Genomic DNA, 17,870 nt, shown 5'->3' on the forward strand with positions numbered 1-17,870 from the left:
GACGTTCGCCTTTTGTACCGAATATATAATATTATACGTTGTAATATAATATGTACAACAAAACGTACTCATTAGTAAGTAAGAAATACTGAACTCGATGTTTCAATACTTCATTAGTCCGTTTAATAATTGCACGATAATTTTGTTCGGTAATAATAAATGATATTTCCAATAAATCGCGTATAATGTACATTATTCAGTGTTGAGTAATAACTACTTTTAAAAAAATCTGGGTTTTAATGAAGTTTTAAAATGTACAGACCCATGTGTATTTTTCATTTTTATTTTAAATATAATATTCACGTAGTTGCTTATAATAACATTCTTTAATATTGAAAGCATAAAAACACACACGCACACAACCCGCGCATGTCATAATAACGTTATTCATACGACACACTCTTTAAAATCCACTCGGTGGTTCGGCGGTGTATGAATACTCTCGGTATACTTATTTTTATTTTGTATTAAAATAATTAATATAATATTATATTATATAGATTTATGATGTAAACTCAAAATTATGTTTATATATTATTATTATTATTTTTATTTTTTTAATAGGATGGCTTAGTGTAATAAATTATATATTTTTTTAACACGCTATACTTCTGTAATATGCGTACATTATATATATATATATTCATTTTAATTATAATATGTCAAAATTGTCACTTTTTAACATATTTTACGACGAAAATAATTTAATAAAAATTGGATGGACGAAATGTTATTTCTTTATTTTACGTGCACGCTGCACTTAAATAATTCACAAATGAATATTCCATAAACTCGAATACCAATTTACGCTGACACAAAATAATGTTATACGCATGAGGTGCAGTTGCAGAAAAACCAAAAAATTCTAATTATTTTCATAATACACTTCATCATAATACACTGATCTGTGTGGGTACAGTACTATTTGTGGTGAAGTGGGAGGGGGGGGGGGGTGTTGATGGGGTGACCCCCTCCCATTTTACCGATCACGGTGTCAATTTTTTTCATGGGATTATAAATGTGACTCACAGCCAAGGAGTAAAAACGTGTCCACAAATGTCGGTGTGGGTCACAGCTTAGTGTTATGATAATTATGTTGACCTCCCTCCCCTCAACATATGAAAAAAACCTAAACACGTCACTGACGAGGAACTTCTTGCAACATTTTTGTGATTAGTACATCGTCACATTTCGTCTTTTACAGAATTATAAACGGTTGTGTTTGTTTTCCATAACGACAAAATGAATGTGCAAGTGAGTATAGTTCCTACTTTGATATTATATTCAACGTTAAGACATGTACTTACTTGTTTACCATACCTTATGAAGATTTTGATCTAGTCAATATTGATCTATCAATATGCAAATAAAAAATTATTTGTATTAAAATGTAATTTATACCTGCGTAATGTAATTAATTTACTGTTCCTAAAACGTTCTCATTTACACAAACGTAGTTTATGAAATTATATAATTCTGGCTACTACTTTACTGTTGTTATGAATGTTACCTAATTAATATATTATAATATTATGTAATCGGTACAGCACGATACTGCGATAGCCTTTTTGAACAAATAAACAGTCTTCATTGGTTCGTACACGCTGACAGTCGTCTAGTTGATCGCGCACTCCGCGTATATATGTTTGTAATATAAGTTCAAACATAACAACTGTCAGAATATCACGTGATGGTATTATGGTAAACCAATTTTAACAGATCTGTTTGATCAATTTGCTTTTCGGTTCGCCTTTAGTATTATTTGTAAACATCGTTGTAATTAAAACATGATTGTTTACTATTAATTATGAGCTATAAACTAAAAGCATTTTAAAAATTTAAAATACAATTTACTGTACGCAAAAACCTATAGTAGAAAATTTAAATATAGTTACAGACAAATATCCAAACATAGTATTTAAAGTTTATACGTATAATAAAATGTAATTAATAGGTAGGTACATAGTAAGTTGTATTAACCTGAATGAAGAAATAATGGAAAATCGTCACTGTTGAATACATTATTCATAAGGTATCCCTGTTCATAATCTGTAAAATAATTCATATATTACATAATACACATGACATATATTTTATCATTGTGATCTTGCATTTACCTTGATCTGAATGTGGAGTTTCAAATTTATTTTGTTCTCTAATTATATTATTATTGACATTGTTCTTGGTTGCTTAAATAATATTTTAATACAAAATTTATTAATTAGGTATAGTAAATATTTTTAAAATAATTAATAATAATAATAATAATATAATATCGTTATCGGCTATCAAATTGCAGTTTGTTTACTTCAATGACTATCACATGCTATTTATAGAAATTATCATGTTTTGACACATAATAATATTTGTGTCAAAACCTGTTAAGTGATTTATCATACTTTGCCACAGTCAAAATCTTTATTCAGTGTAGATAGTAAAATTTTATAATGCTTATAAAAATAAAACTAATTGTCCTACTGATATCATATTTTACCACAACAAAATATTAACCTATTACCTTCATATGCCATAAAAACCCCGAAATCGATATTTTGACAGATATCAGCTTCTACCTTTTTAGTGCAGAATTTACAATGTATTAAATTATTATTTGCATAATTGCATGTCCTAAATTTGTTTTTTTTTTATAATATTATGATCAACGTATTGCTATATTTAATCAGACAGCTATTATTTATCACTTGTTGTATTTAAGGAAATGTAATTATCATCTCCGTAAATATTAATATTGTCATGTTGAATTAATTAGGTGTTACAATATTATTGGCTATAGTTAATTTTAGATTTTTGAATTTCAGAATTCCAAACAGTCGTTGAATTTGTTTTTCATCCTCGGTTTGACGATTCATATTGCGTACGCATTGGTACTCTACTTTTAATTTAATTTTAAAACGTATGAAGCCATTTAAAATAGTTTATTTTACATACTGTTCAGTGTTCTAGTGTACTTATTTAAAAATTAAATTGCACGAAATCACTTTAACATGATGTAATATAAATTTTCTCTAAACGAACATTTCAATAATTTTATTATTATCATTGTTAGATTAGACCAAAATCTATTTCTATGTCTTATAAACAAACAACAAAGAATCGATTTATGACTTAATAAATATCTGTGCTAGAAAATGTAATAGCTTTTGTTCAACCATTCTATGTATATAAAATACGTTTTACGAGACCGGTTACGAGCTATTATTTTTTAACATATTTTATGTATCAAAATTATATGAAATAAATTATATTGTAAATAAACGAAAACCTTTTCGATCCACACTAAGATTCAATTAAAAAACGACCATCAAAATATATGCTCATCGTTACTTAATATTAATTCTAAGCTAATAATTTATTATAATACAATACTACCTATCGGATATTTTATAATATTATATTATTTTAAAACGTTACCTATTATACGTCACGAAGAAAACGATATTATTTTGTAGTACATTTTAAACCACCCCATTCCACAGAATTTTTTTAATTGTTATAATAATCACATAAACTATGTCTTCGACACAAAGTGGTCTGTATCAAGACAAAGTGCTGTGACAAAATTTTAAATGTAAGTATATGGATATTTAAGAAAACACATTTCTCCATAAAACGTAAGAGACAAAATAGTATAAACAATTATTCAATTTTTTTTCACCACTAGGTACCGTGGATTTGTTTTTGGCTAAGCACACAATTTTTAACATATTTTTTACACGCTGTTGAGCTTCTGATAAAATAGCAACGTTATCAAACTAATGTAGTGTACCGAATTTCACCTTATGTGCATCGTATCTAAGTACATTTTCCGGTAGAAAAGTTGGTATAGTTCGCATAAAGTACACGATACCACTGCACCCGTTTCCACTCGAACGATGTATAAGGATTATATTGTACATCGAAGGTTAAGACTCGTCTGCACACGTTATTAAAGCATACCTACTGAAAATAACTATAAACAATTATACGACTCTCAAATGTATGTTTCTTCGGTGGTGTTTAAGTTGTATAATAAACGACAAAACTCAAAATCAAAGAAAAATAAGATACGTCGTTTATTATAAACTATTTTCCGCTAAATAATTGCGTATGTTGAAAAGTTTCGTCTCTTATTATATTATTAGAATTAGTTTTTAGCACACAAACGCGTTGTAATTTATACCACAAAATGAAAACAAAATTGATTACAGTTATAAAAATTCTTGTTGGGTGAAGTTTTATTAAAATGTTTAATACGAAAATAAACACTGATATCTATCGTTGAATTATACATTTTAAAAAATATGCAAGTTACTCGGGCTTAATATTTTAACGTTTTACATAAAAGTTGAAATGAATTAAAATATGAAACTTTTCTTATTCAATTTAGGCTTTAGATCTCAAACTTCCATAGTCTCAATCTAAATATTAAATTGCATGGATGTATAAAAATAATCTACTTATTGATCAAAACTGTGTCTAAATAATCATAATATTATATTATATAAATAGGTTTTTTTTAATTTTAAATTTTATACTTGAAAATAAAATAATTTTATCAGGGCTTGCATTTGAAAAAAAAATATTGTTTTACGTTATTTACAATCAAAACGTTATACAAATTTTGAGTTTATCGTTATTCAAAATTTAAACGTTATTCAACTTTTGTGTTTATCGTTATTCAGAATTAAAACGTTATACAATTTTTGCGTTTAACGTTATTCATAATTAAAACGTTATACAATTTTTGCGTTTATCGTTATTTAATATTTAAAAGCATTTAGATACCCGTTTTAAAAGTACACAGGCCGCAATTAAAAAGTATATGACTATGACCTTTTTTGGGGACATAATTTCCCTATTCTGAGTTTTAAGTAGGTATTGTGTAATTTTATTTATTTAATTAAATGGGTTAGATAACCCAATTACATATTATTTACAAAATATAGAGTACAGTGATACAGATTAAATTACAATATACATACATAGTTCGTAAAGAAATGGAAACAAAATAAATGATAAAACAGTATGATGATAATTAATCTTAAGTTATAAGTGATAATGTATTATTGAATTTAATAAATTGCCTAGGCTCTAAGGACTTTATTATAAAATAATAAATATAAAATATACAATTACACAAACACTGACGACTGAACAAATCTGAGCAAACTGATCACCGAACACAATAGTTGAATAACTTGAATGGTATAAATTCCGACCGTAGTACAGATAGTACAGTACAATATTATCAGAGTATCACTATTATTAGCTATTGGTAATTAAATTATTCTATTAATACCTTCTTATTAAATTTTAAAATAAATCTAATACGGGATCTCCCGGATAGGCCGGATACGGGATAAAATTAATTCTTGGATCGAATAAATAATTGAATAATACTAAGTATTATTAAATAATTGGAAATTAATTATTTTGTTTAATGGAATACAATATATACCGTTTTGCGTTATGTTTTGTTTAATGATATATCATATATTTTGTTAAACGTTACGTTTTGTTTTGTGTTATTTATTTATTTATGTTTATCGTTTTTCGTTATAATTGCGTTTACAAATTTCAATCGTTTTTTATCAAATATAACGTTATAATCATAACGTTATTATAACGTTTGCAAGCCCTGAATTTTATAAAACAAACCATGACATACTGACATTATAATATAAGATTTACTAAATCTCGATTTGTTTAAAGAAATTGTTTATATAAACATAAATAATAAAAACCAACTATTACTCAAATTCTGATCAAATTGCCAACATTAGCCTTACGTCAAAAAATTTACTTCGTACATTCTACACAATATTATAATATACGTATGACAAATCACTGTTCAAAAATATTAAAACCGTTCCGTTAAAATAATCGTGTTTGCAGGATTATAAATTCATCACAACAGAGTAATTATTTCATGATGTAAAACATTGCAACGATAATCAAACATAGTAGGTTCTTGAAGATTTCTGGCGAGACATAATGTTATGTTGAAATTAATTATACTATACCGTATGAAAATGGTTGAGAAAAACACTTATCTTTGCTCTTTGGGCTAGACAATATTATTAAACACAAAGTCTATATAATTGTTTTATGTTTTAAATTTTAACAATAGCTATACAGCGTTGACTGAATAAGAGCTGACGGATCGTGTTTAATTCGTGTACCAAATTATAAATGGTTTTATGCTTAAGAAAAACCCGCTGAATGCTTTCCTCCGTTATTTGCTCTATTAGTTTGAGTAATTTCGAAAAATACAATTCGTATTAACTCACAATTAAATGTATGGTAATCTCACCGTACATTTTAAACTTTTTTCACAAATATTTGATGGTGATTTATCTTGAAGACCAAGATATAGCTCGCCTCTTGTATTATGATAGAACAGTGAAACACGTGAAAGTCACGTTTGAGACGGCTTGGCAGGAGTCAAGGAACTATATTATGAAAATGTCTAACTACGAATAGTGCAAAGGTCGTGTGTTCCACGTCATAAGGTCTACATTTACATTATGATTGTTCCGGGAATCTGTATATTGATATTGTTTCGGAAAAGTTTTTCCATCCTTCCCTTTACATTATATACAAATATAAGAAATTTCCCAGCATACAAAGTGTTATCAGATAACATCAATGTTGCGGCGTGGCACGGCGTGTTAGGGTGGAGGCGAAAAGGTCACGATTTCGGACAAAAGTTCGAAGCATAAAGGTAAACTTCGAATTGAAACGAGAACCACGAACTCCATGTCCCTATCGTGTTCGAACACTCCGTCCGAACATAATATTTACAATCTCGGTATATAATATTGATTATCCTATAATCGCCACATCATCGATTACTACCTACGACAGCTGCATTGTAAACGACTTGTAATACGAACGCGTAGTTTCGCTCACACAATAATAATATTATACTCGCGATCGGATTTAGTTCGCAATCGTTTCTATACGATTACCACATCCTTCCAAACGATAATTATAAGTTTTATTGTTAAAATCTTAATATTATAATAAAAAAATTGTCAGTTATCGAAGACCGCAGCTTTAAGTCAACCGATCTGCTACTACACATTTACCCGACTCGATGACGCAAGTATTATATTATAGATATTACCTACGCTAAATTTGGCTCCTTTCGTTTCTTAGATCTACTTCTCTGGGTGTTATCAATTGATAACTTCCCAACCTTAATATTCGCTGTCATTTTATATTCTCTTTTTTTTTTATCAAATCTAATTATTGTACAAAAAAAATTATATAGATTGTAGATGTATTAAATAATAATAAAAAAAAAAAAAAGATCTACATCTAACTATTATTGTTGATGTGAAATACCATCAATTGTATGTTTTTATGTTATAAAATATTTAAAAAAAAAAATTTAAATAATTTACTAAAATAACTGTGACTTATTAAGCCATAATATTAATTCTTTATAAACTATTATATATTCCTATAATTGATAGACAATATTAGCATTAAGATTTAGATACACATTGCGGAGAAATGGATTGTTTACGAGCAATGTTTAACCAATCGGTCACATAAAAAAGCACTATATCGATGTACGCCGTGGTGGACTGTATTTCACAGTACATTTACTGGCAAACTCTCATGAGTCTTAACGTTTTATTGTTAAAATCTTAATATTATATTGTTGAAAAAAAAGAGTATTATAGATAGCTTTATATTTTGTATTGGCTCATAGAGTAGCGTATTTTAAAAAAAATTCTGGAGGGGGGTCTAAGAAATAATTAAGTGTATAATATTATTATAAAAATACATATGAGTTATGAATTGATAATTATATTATTCCATATTATTCCATTCTGAGAGGGGGAGTCGAGACCCAGGATCCCCCTGAAAATGCGCCACTGGTCTCATGACATTATAATAATATAGTGATAAGTTACAATGATTTATAGTACGATTATGATACATTAAATATAATATGTTATATTATATTGTACGATTTAGTTAATTTTAAACATTCAAGCATTTTTTGGAGTTATCTAGATCAGGACTTGGTGCTTCATCAAAAGTTCTGTAATTTCAATACAAGGTCTAATTTTACTGAAGTTTTGGCAGTGGAAAATTATATATTTGATCATAAGAATTTCTCCGAATGTTCGATATAAGCCTGGTGGTTCAGTTCCATTCATGTGGTATCAACCATGTATAGTCCTCCTATAATAATTATACCTATACAAAATTGAGTAGGCTCTGCGTATATCCGTTCTAAACGTCACGAAAAATCGATGGGTCCGTGGATGCGAGGTGCATAGGTTCCTCGAGCCGCTGTCACCACCTCCCCACCACCGCCTTCCGCTGTAGTCAAAGGCATTCTACCCCGAAAGCGCGTCCGTCGGGCGAGGTGAGTGTGGGTGGGCGCGGATCGTGGACGCGACGACCGGGATTACCGAAAATGAATCGCGAGTGTGGAGAATCTACAGCATCGTACTGCTGCAACAGTCGCAATCGTCCCCGAAATGTTTTCAAATGGTTTCGTGGGGTGTATATCCGAATCAGTTCCCGGCCAGATTTATTATTCGTATAAAAAATGGTTTTTAAAAATTATTTTATTAAAGTTTTAAACTATTGCCGTGCCAAACGGAAATTAAATTATTACTATTTAGTGCCGTCCTAACGCGTCGTATAATTTGTCTACTTAACATCAACACCAATATTTAAATATTGTGTTTTAATTCGTTGTATTTCACGTTGGCTTTGGGCTGATATTATTATGTCTGTGTATAATAATTGGACACTGCAGTTGTATAATAATAATATGCATCATCTAATAAACGTCTTAACAGTTAACACTGCTTAGTAGGTTATACGAAGTAGAAAATAACAAATACATCCATGCCAGACGTGAAACGATCGTCTGACTGACCAGACGGTCCAATCACATCCACACGTGCGTTCTAAAACGTATTTCGATTTATTGCGTCGTAATATTACTAGGTATACGAAATATTATGCGACCGTGGTTATATTATATACCTACCTGCAAAATTCCAATTACAATCGACCGCGACCGCCTAAGATTCTCTATAATTGTAATTTTCGAACAGAAGCCATTCGAGTTAAATTAATTATTAATATAACAGCTTGCTTAAACACGTCATTACAGATTCGTATACGCATTCTACTCCGATTTTGACATTTTCCACAACATATTTTATGACAGGAACACAATATATACACGATAATGTTATACTGTTAACGATTTAAATCAAACGCAGGTTGGTAAAATAAAGTGTAGTGTAGGTAGGTTATACGTTTACGTTTCGTACCCGTAAGTGATTTCGTGGTATGAACCGCGTTGTTTGGTTCTTGTAATAATAAATGATATTGTAATTCATTCGTTTTCGATATTGAGTTAGGTTTCTGTACAGCTTTTGACGTGCTTTATTTTTCATTCACCTATTCCATTATTCATTGATGAATAGAACAACTAAAATAAAAATGAATACATATAAAGGCGTATCTAATGTCAAGAGTAAAGTTTTCACCTATACAGTACGCATTAAATTTTAGGCGTGAGGCGACGTAAAAACATTTTTTTTTTCGTCCGAATTTCACTTTTTTTAAAAGTCAAAATACAAAACTACTATTAAAAAGAACCTATAGAAACTCGAGAAACAACATAGGTATTCTGAATACATGATAAATATTTTGAAATAACGATAGCCATATTATTGTGTCGAAGTCAACACACTATCCCGTATACTATACATATAGGTACCTATTACAGGTGTTCAAAATGGAATGGAGATATGCGGTCAAAGGAATCATCACTAAGTTTAATTATTTTTCTGATAGTGGTATGGGCATTCTATTGTTTGCTTCTAGTACGTGTTGTTCAAAACAACTTACGTATACTATGTTTCTTCGTACTAATTGAATATGTGCACTGGTGTTTTTGGCTCTATTCTCTTAAAACTTCTTGATCAATCATTTGTTGTACTTCATCCAAAGACTTGGATACACCGTGTAGATCCGTCAACTGCATATTTGGATTGTCTCCCCATTCTTTATTTACCTCAAATTTATGTATGTTCAGGTACCCTTTCTAAAATGTTTTTTATGTTAGTTGTAAGTATGAAGTCCTTATAATTTGTGTTAGTAATCTCCTCCGTGGTGGTTAGCATTGCATCTTGTGTAAATACTTGACAATTATTGTTCACGATAGTTATTTCCCCAATTTCATTTGTATCTATCGTAAATGGCTTGATTAAATCTGTGCAACTTATGGTTAGTGCTTCACTTCCCACATGAATCCAGGTCTTTTTGTTTCGTAATTTATGGTATATATTTCTTTGTAAATTAAATTTTTCGATTGCACAGTTCTGATGATTAGAAGTGATATCAGGTCCTTTGAATAATTGTAATTCACATAGTTGGCGTTCGCTGTTTTCTTGAATAGGTTGTGGTGTTCTACATATTATATATATCGTAGTTTCTGTACAGTCGTCTAACTGTTTCACTGTATATGTGGTAAATCGTTTACTATCTTTAGTTACTGCTATGTTGGTATAAGTGATGGTTGGAAGATACCACCTTTTAGTATTATTTTGAACATGGATTATTGGTATGGGTATTAAATGAAATAATGTAAGTTCGATGTCAATAACTAACGGTATTTTTGTAATAAATACTAATTTGTCGTTTTATTAATAAATACTCATTTTAATAATTTTTTGAAATGCATTTAGTTCTGAAGCTTTTGTTTCTATAAGGATGCTATATTGTTTTTTTTAATTGTTAGTTCTATTGATTTTAATGTTGATGCTAATTACTGTGGTGTCATAAGACTTGGATGTATTATTCCTTCTCTAGCGGCAGTTACTATTTGTCCTAACGCCTGAGTTTCGTAGGCGTATTGATTTGTGATTATTGTATATAAATTATGCACTTCTCCTGCCATTAATAAGTCTAAAACATCGTCAGTTCTATTTTGTATTTGTATCATTCTTACGTATAACCAAGGGTATGAAACTCCGTGAATTGGCCGATCAGGCGATTGTGGTCTTGAACACGGTGTCCAGGGGGGCGTGGCATACGTGAAATAGGGAATGGTAAAAAAGCCTAATATACCTAATATATATATATATAATATATTTGAATACGTTTAACAGTTTTATTAACGCCTAAATGCCCTCCGAGTTTCGAGTCGTGAAACTGTTTTAAAATAATCGCTTTTTCTTCCTCAGTGTATTCTATACCTGCACATATAATGATTTCTATGCCTGTTTTACGAAATATGTATCGTATCGTTGACCTTATCTTTTCCCATTCTAAATCGTCGTGTTAACCTCATTTTTTCATGGCTAGTTTATTTAATTTGTTTTAATTTTAGGAATTCGTTTCCTAGAATACCGTCCTTGGGAATTGGAAATCGTGTTCCTACTATATGAAATTCTGCGCTGATATTTGTATCGTTTAATTCTATCGGTATTATTAATTTTCTTTTGGTTTGAATGAGGTCCTCATTTATTCCACGTAAATTTATTTTTTGTGTTTCATCTACTTTAAAATCTTTGCGCGAGCAGTTTATTTTGAGCATGTTTACCTGACTACCTGTATCTATCATTAAGTGTATTTTTTTTGTTTTAGCAGCGGACGAGTTAAATGTTATATGGTTATTTTCTATAGTTACAACGATGTGGTAACATCGTGCACTGGTTGTTCTGTGATAATCTGGTTTATCGAACGAGTACCGCGCCCTTCGTTCGATACGTTGGCGTTTCCCAAGCTATTGTCGTTTCTACTTTCGTCGTTTCGTTTTTTATAACATGCGTTAATATTGTGCCCGTTTCGATTTCAATATGTACATGTTGCTACTTGTACATTATAGTTTGCTGGTGGCTGTGTAAAATTGTTTTTATTAGGTGGACGGTTGTTATTACTGTTACTTGCATAGTTAGTTCTCAGATTGTTTCTACACCAAGATGCATAATGATTTCTATTACAATTATAGCATTTTATTACTGGCCTATTAGTATTATTTGGTTGTGAAAAGTTATTTGTTCGTGAATAATTATTTATTCACATACAATTATTTGGTTACGTAAAGTTATTTGATCGAAAATTTATGTTGTTTCTATTATTATAATTCGTATCATTTGTTCTCTGATGATTATTACTATTGTTACTTGAAAAATTACTTTTGTTGTTTGAATTTTCATTTCTATACCTATAATTATCCCTTTCCGTATTATATTCAACCTCTTCAGCTTTTGATAATTGTTTCGCCATTTCAAGGGTTTTCACATTGCGTGATTTTACTATCGTCCTAATAGGTTATACTAATCCTTTAATAAAGTTTGCTAACATTTGCTCTTTTAGTGTTTCGTGTATAATTTTTGCTTCTGAATCTAATTTACCTAGTGTACTGGCGGTACATAGTTGTTAATATAATTTTTCTTCTCTATGACAATAATCATTTACGTCCTCATTATTATGCATCCTAATAGAATTGAATTGTATTTGTAAGGTTGATGACTAACCTAACCGTAGCTGTGACCTCGAATGCGTTCGTTAAATAACTTTTTATATATGCCCACTTTGACTCATTTTTATTTTTAATAATTTCTAATGCTCTACCTCTTAACCTTGTAGTAATATACTTGACTAACGTTGGCGCATTTGCTTTCTCGACTAAGCTTACTGCCGTGTCGCATGCATTTGTGAACTGATAAATATCGTCTATTCCTGTACATAGTGGTATTAATTTAAAAGCGTCTTCTAATCTTATAACTACCATTTTTTTTGCGCGCTTTTTAGTTGTAAAATCTAATGATTGAAATTCAAAACTTTCTGTAACTGTACTACGTGTGGTTAAACGTTTCTCTGGGTTTAGTGATGGGCTTGGGTTTCTACTTGGGTTATCTTTTATATGGGTTTCTAACTGGGTTTTCAACTGAGCTTCTAACTGGGTTTCTAACTGGGTTGCTAACTGGTTGGGCTTTTAATCGGGCTTAATAATTCAATTTGTCTATTCGTTTCGTTTAATTCGTCTTCTGCACTTGTGTTATTCAATGAAGTAACTATGTTCAAGGGAGATGTGCCTTCTTTGTCCATAAATCACTTCACCACTTATTTAATTTAATAAAACTTCAATAATAACTCCCAATAAATTCAATATAATAATCTCAATGTAAGTATAATATGCCTTTTAACTTTAATAAATAATACTCAATATAATAATTCTATAACTTCATAATATGCCCTCAATAAATTCAATATAATACTACGTTTTACACCAATATACTTATGCTCGACTACTTAACAATACTTTTTGTTTTAATTATGTTGCATACGTATATGTAACAAATTTAAAATAGTTATTCACTCACAATAAAACGGTGTTCCTTGATGCTGATGAATTTGATGGTGCTGCAACGTGACTTATTTGTTTTGTGTTGGTTCTTCTTCAGAGTTGTCGCCTTGGAAGAGTGATCAATTCCTCCTTGTTGACTGTAGCCTTTGACGGTTGCCTCCTTTGAATGAATATCCTACCGACTGCGCCAGTGTTACGTGCTGCCCCTTCAGGGATTCACTATGTAGATGATTTGAAAATAAATGGTAGTCAAATTAGAACAGTAATGCAATGTTTTTATTATAACAGAATAAAATTTATAATATCGTCGTTGTAGTAGTAGTCTTCTTGTATATGGGTATTGGCGTGAAGGCGCTTCTGTGTTGCTGGTCCAGGTACATCTGATTATGCTGTGCTCCCAGTCCTCATATATACGATGTCGGTTCCTTTGATAGTATTGGCGCGTGGACAGGGTGTCCTTGAGGTGGATGTAGCTGTTCACAAAGTTGTTATTCTCGTAGTTTAGTGAAACTGCCGCCTCGTAATGGCAATTTGTTGTTGTCCGCTCTCCTTAATTAGTACGCCAAAATGGAATGTGGTTTTTAGCTATGAGATTACGTCTCGGAGACCATAACAACTCAAGGAGGCCTCTGCCTAGACTCTAGGCCCTAGAGTAATACTTATATACTAACACGTGAATCAATTACCTAACCTACATATATTATATATTAGTACGTAAAGCTATTCCTTTACAATACACCAGCTGAGCACGTCACTGAGCTTCAATACAATTGCAGGCTAAACATTTATATCAACAGTTCTTAACTGGGGGGTTCACAATACTCATGTCGGGGGTCCGTGGCAGTAATACACATAACATGTGCACATTAACACATAACATACGTCATGTTGGATTATTAGTTATTTTTCATATATCATATATATTATTATATTACACCTGTGTTATCTTTATCGCTCCGATAATGAGATATAATGGAATTCGATACAATTAAGTATTTACAGTGTTCGATACTAGGTGTAGATTCTACACAAATTAATTGTATTATTAATATTTATTTATCAGTTTTGCTTGTCCATACGAATTAATGTACATGTGTACAGCACTGTAGTTTCGGCAGTCGTATTTTTACTGTCACTAAGTGCAGTTGATCGATCGTACTCATATATAGGTTTATAAAAAATTTAGTATAGTAAAAATAATTATAAATGTGTATGTTTTGTATGTCTACTTATGTAATTTGTAAATTGTAATACCTATAAAATAATAATTATTATTTTGGTTATAATAACATGAGGTGTTTTGTAAAAAAAAAATATATTCGAAAATAAATTGGTAAGGGGGTCCGTGATCTATAAAAGGTTAAGAACCGCTGATTTATATCACCGGGTGTAAGAAGTGTATTAGTTTACAGTTGACGTACGGTTGTAAAATATTATAGAAATATGCCCATTGTGTTTAATTATTGTTTTTCACGCTAAAATGTTCTCATCAACACCGCAGCCAGTCATTTACAGATCCGAATAATACTCAGATATAGGCACGTGTATTCTGATTTTGGGTGAAAAAAAACGGTTTTAAAAAATAATATCGTATTGTTTCCATTCAAGAAGAACGTTCGGTAAACAATTTGCATATGAAAACACACGGGTTGTTAGGGAAATTACCACAGTAATAGAATGTACAGTGGAGGCATTAATCTCGTTTAATTGTTCCGAGCTTGTAGAAATAGTTTGTATTAATCATACTATATAGTACGACTTCAGTGAGTACATGGATACAGCCTACGTTTATGAACACGGAGTTTATATAGAAAATAAAAGTAAAACCACGCGAATGTTATTGTTTTATTGTGCACATTAAGCATTAACAGTTTTTTTTTTTATTTAAAAATATAATATGATATAATATTATATATTGAATACAAAATGTATATAGCTTTACGTATTTAAAAAAAATAATAATAAACAAACACGTTTTGACCATAATATAATGTGGAAATTGTTACCTGGCCCGTATATATATTCCTATTTTAACAGTAAATCTAATTTTATTTTCTTAAATTAGGTGATAATTGATTCCCAGGTAGGTAGTTTTTGAAAAACAACTATAATAAAGCATATCACTATAATAGTATACCCCTGCCTACGCATAAACTACTTTTGTTTGTGTTCATATCGCATTTTTATTGTATTTAATATTTGGAAGTTGATTAATATTTAACCGAGTAATTAGATAAAAAATGTATTCAACACGACAACACGTGGTAATGTTTTAATTTTTTGACGTACCGGTATTATATTTTATTCTGGTAAATTGGTTAAATCAAAATGAATTATATCGCAGTGTATTGGAACCTAACCATAGTGTATTTTATATTTAGCGTATTGTTGAGATAGTCCCAAGAATATGATTTCACATTTTCACTTTTTAATTGAGTACCTATACGAAACGCATAATAATAATGTAGGTAATAAATTGCTGTATTCGTCTTAGTTTAGACTTTAAAACGAACTATATTTATTATTAACATTTTTTTTTTACTTTATTTGTAAGACATCCGATCTGTAATTATTAAGCGTTACAATTTACATTAAGCATGTGTTATAATATACTTTATGACTCGGACGTACCAGCAGCCGCACAATGGCGACACGTCTTTATATAGATGTTATTAATAACGGCGAAATTATAAATTTTTATGCAAAAAATAATGAAATGTAATATTGTGATTTAAATTTGCAAAATTATATCTAGATAATATTAAGAGCGATGGTCTGGTTCTTTGCCGTGACACCAAAAATTTACGACAAAATATTTAAATGAACCGGATGATTCAATTTTTAACTTTGTGCTATGCAAATAAGTCACCTAAAATTTATCACGGAACGAGTAATATATTTTATTCCATGGTGGTTTTTGATATACACGAACACTAATCGCATTTAACCACTGTAAAGTTATTATGTTAAAAAGTATATAAACGGTCCCCTAAAAAGAATTATGGTAATCGTTGGTCTAAAGACTTCAAAGAAATTAATAATACGGTATACTCGTATACTTAGATCTGCGTTTAATATTTCAATGTATATGACGAATGCGTCTAAATTATTGTTAGAATAAGCTCCGAACAAAATAATATCATAATAATAATATATGCTACTGAAATATCGTACACGCGTCAATGTCATTTATAGCTCAGCCATCGAATACAGTAATAGAAAACAATTATAATTTATAAGATTGTTAGGAGAAAAAAAACATATAAGTAGATCATCTATTTTATTAAGTCAATCATTTTCGAAGCCCCTATCTTGAGTTTCTCGATCGATATTGTGTAGTCGTTTATTCTAATGTTTTTATACGAAAAAAAACAATAAATCAATGTAAAAAAATTCAAAAAAAAAATTGTGTTTTAACTGTCATATCTCGTCGACAAAGCGGAAGGAGTAATCAAGTGATATTAAAATGTGCTTTTAAAATGGAATAATAATAAAGCTTTTAAATTACTTATTACATCATCCGAAATACTTATTTTTTTTAAATCCTTTTAAATTTGTTTGATTAATTAATTTATAGTAAATATTATAATATTTAAAGCTATAATATATTTAAATCTCAACTTTGTTTCATTATTACTCAAGTTAAAAAATAAAATTCTCCACCGGTTTTATTAGGATAAATAAGACTTGGTAACATTTATTATTATTATCAATGAACTTTCAACAAAAAATATTACACTTCATCCATTAGATTACTCAAGCAGTCAAGCCATTAATTAGAATACAAAATGGTATAATTTTATGTAATAAAAATATGTATTGATTTCTCTATTATTATTGTAATAATTTTAAATTGTGACCGAAGCAATAGGAGTACCTACGCATATTTTCTAGTTAGGTTTTATAATGATGTTATAGTATTCTGATCTATACGAGTTATCATTATTTTCAGTACCTATATTATCGATATCTAAAACTTTGACACTTTGCTAAGGTATACTTTATAGTATAACATATTTTATGTATTAATATTACGCATTATATTATAATATCATTAAATATTTCAGCTGGTATAATTTTCATCTAAATATCTTTATTTATCTATTTCGAAAACTATTCGATGTTCAAAACGTGATAAACATTATTCAAAATATAGTTAGTACCCCCCAGTGGAATATATAAAACTACAGTTATAATTTTACTAAACATTGTTTATATTATTTTGATTTTAAAACCTCATGTACAGTTTTTCTCGCTCGAATATATCGAAAGCGTGTCGCTGCAGCTGTTTATAGAAAAATATAGGAATACGAAAATGTGTCAGAGTTAATCTACCCCAAAACTTTGTTGGATCCCGTACATGTGGAAGGGACCATCTGGGATTTTTAGCAACGTGTATGTGTCGGTATAAGTTCCTTCTCCACATCACGAGCTAAGCCTAATGTGATGGAGGGGCTACAATTTAGGGTGGGATAAGTATTAATAAATATATAATATATTATGAGCA

At 29.8% G+C, this 17,870-nt stretch overlaps 1 long non-coding RNA gene across 1 annotated transcript; it reads right to left on the reverse strand.

Annotated features, from left to right (window-relative positions):
• Positions 1-1,958: 1,958 nt before the first annotated feature.
• LOC132951142 (uncharacterized) lies at positions 1,959-15,854 on the reverse strand. The gene is made up of 3 exons (XR_009665305.1): positions 13,380-15,854; positions 2,118-2,189; positions 1,959-2,049 (listed from the first exon to the last, which is right to left on the reverse strand). It is a non-coding gene; the product is annotated as an uncharacterized LOC132951142 (long non-coding RNA).
• Positions 15,855-17,870: the final 2,016 nt, after the last annotated feature.

The sequence above is a fragment of the Metopolophium dirhodum genome, chromosome 8 (genome assembly GCF_019925205.1).
Source record: "Metopolophium dirhodum isolate CAU chromosome 8, ASM1992520v1, whole genome shotgun sequence".
In the NCBI taxonomy this organism is placed as follows: domain Eukaryota; kingdom Metazoa; phylum Arthropoda; class Insecta; order Hemiptera; family Aphididae; genus Metopolophium; species Metopolophium dirhodum.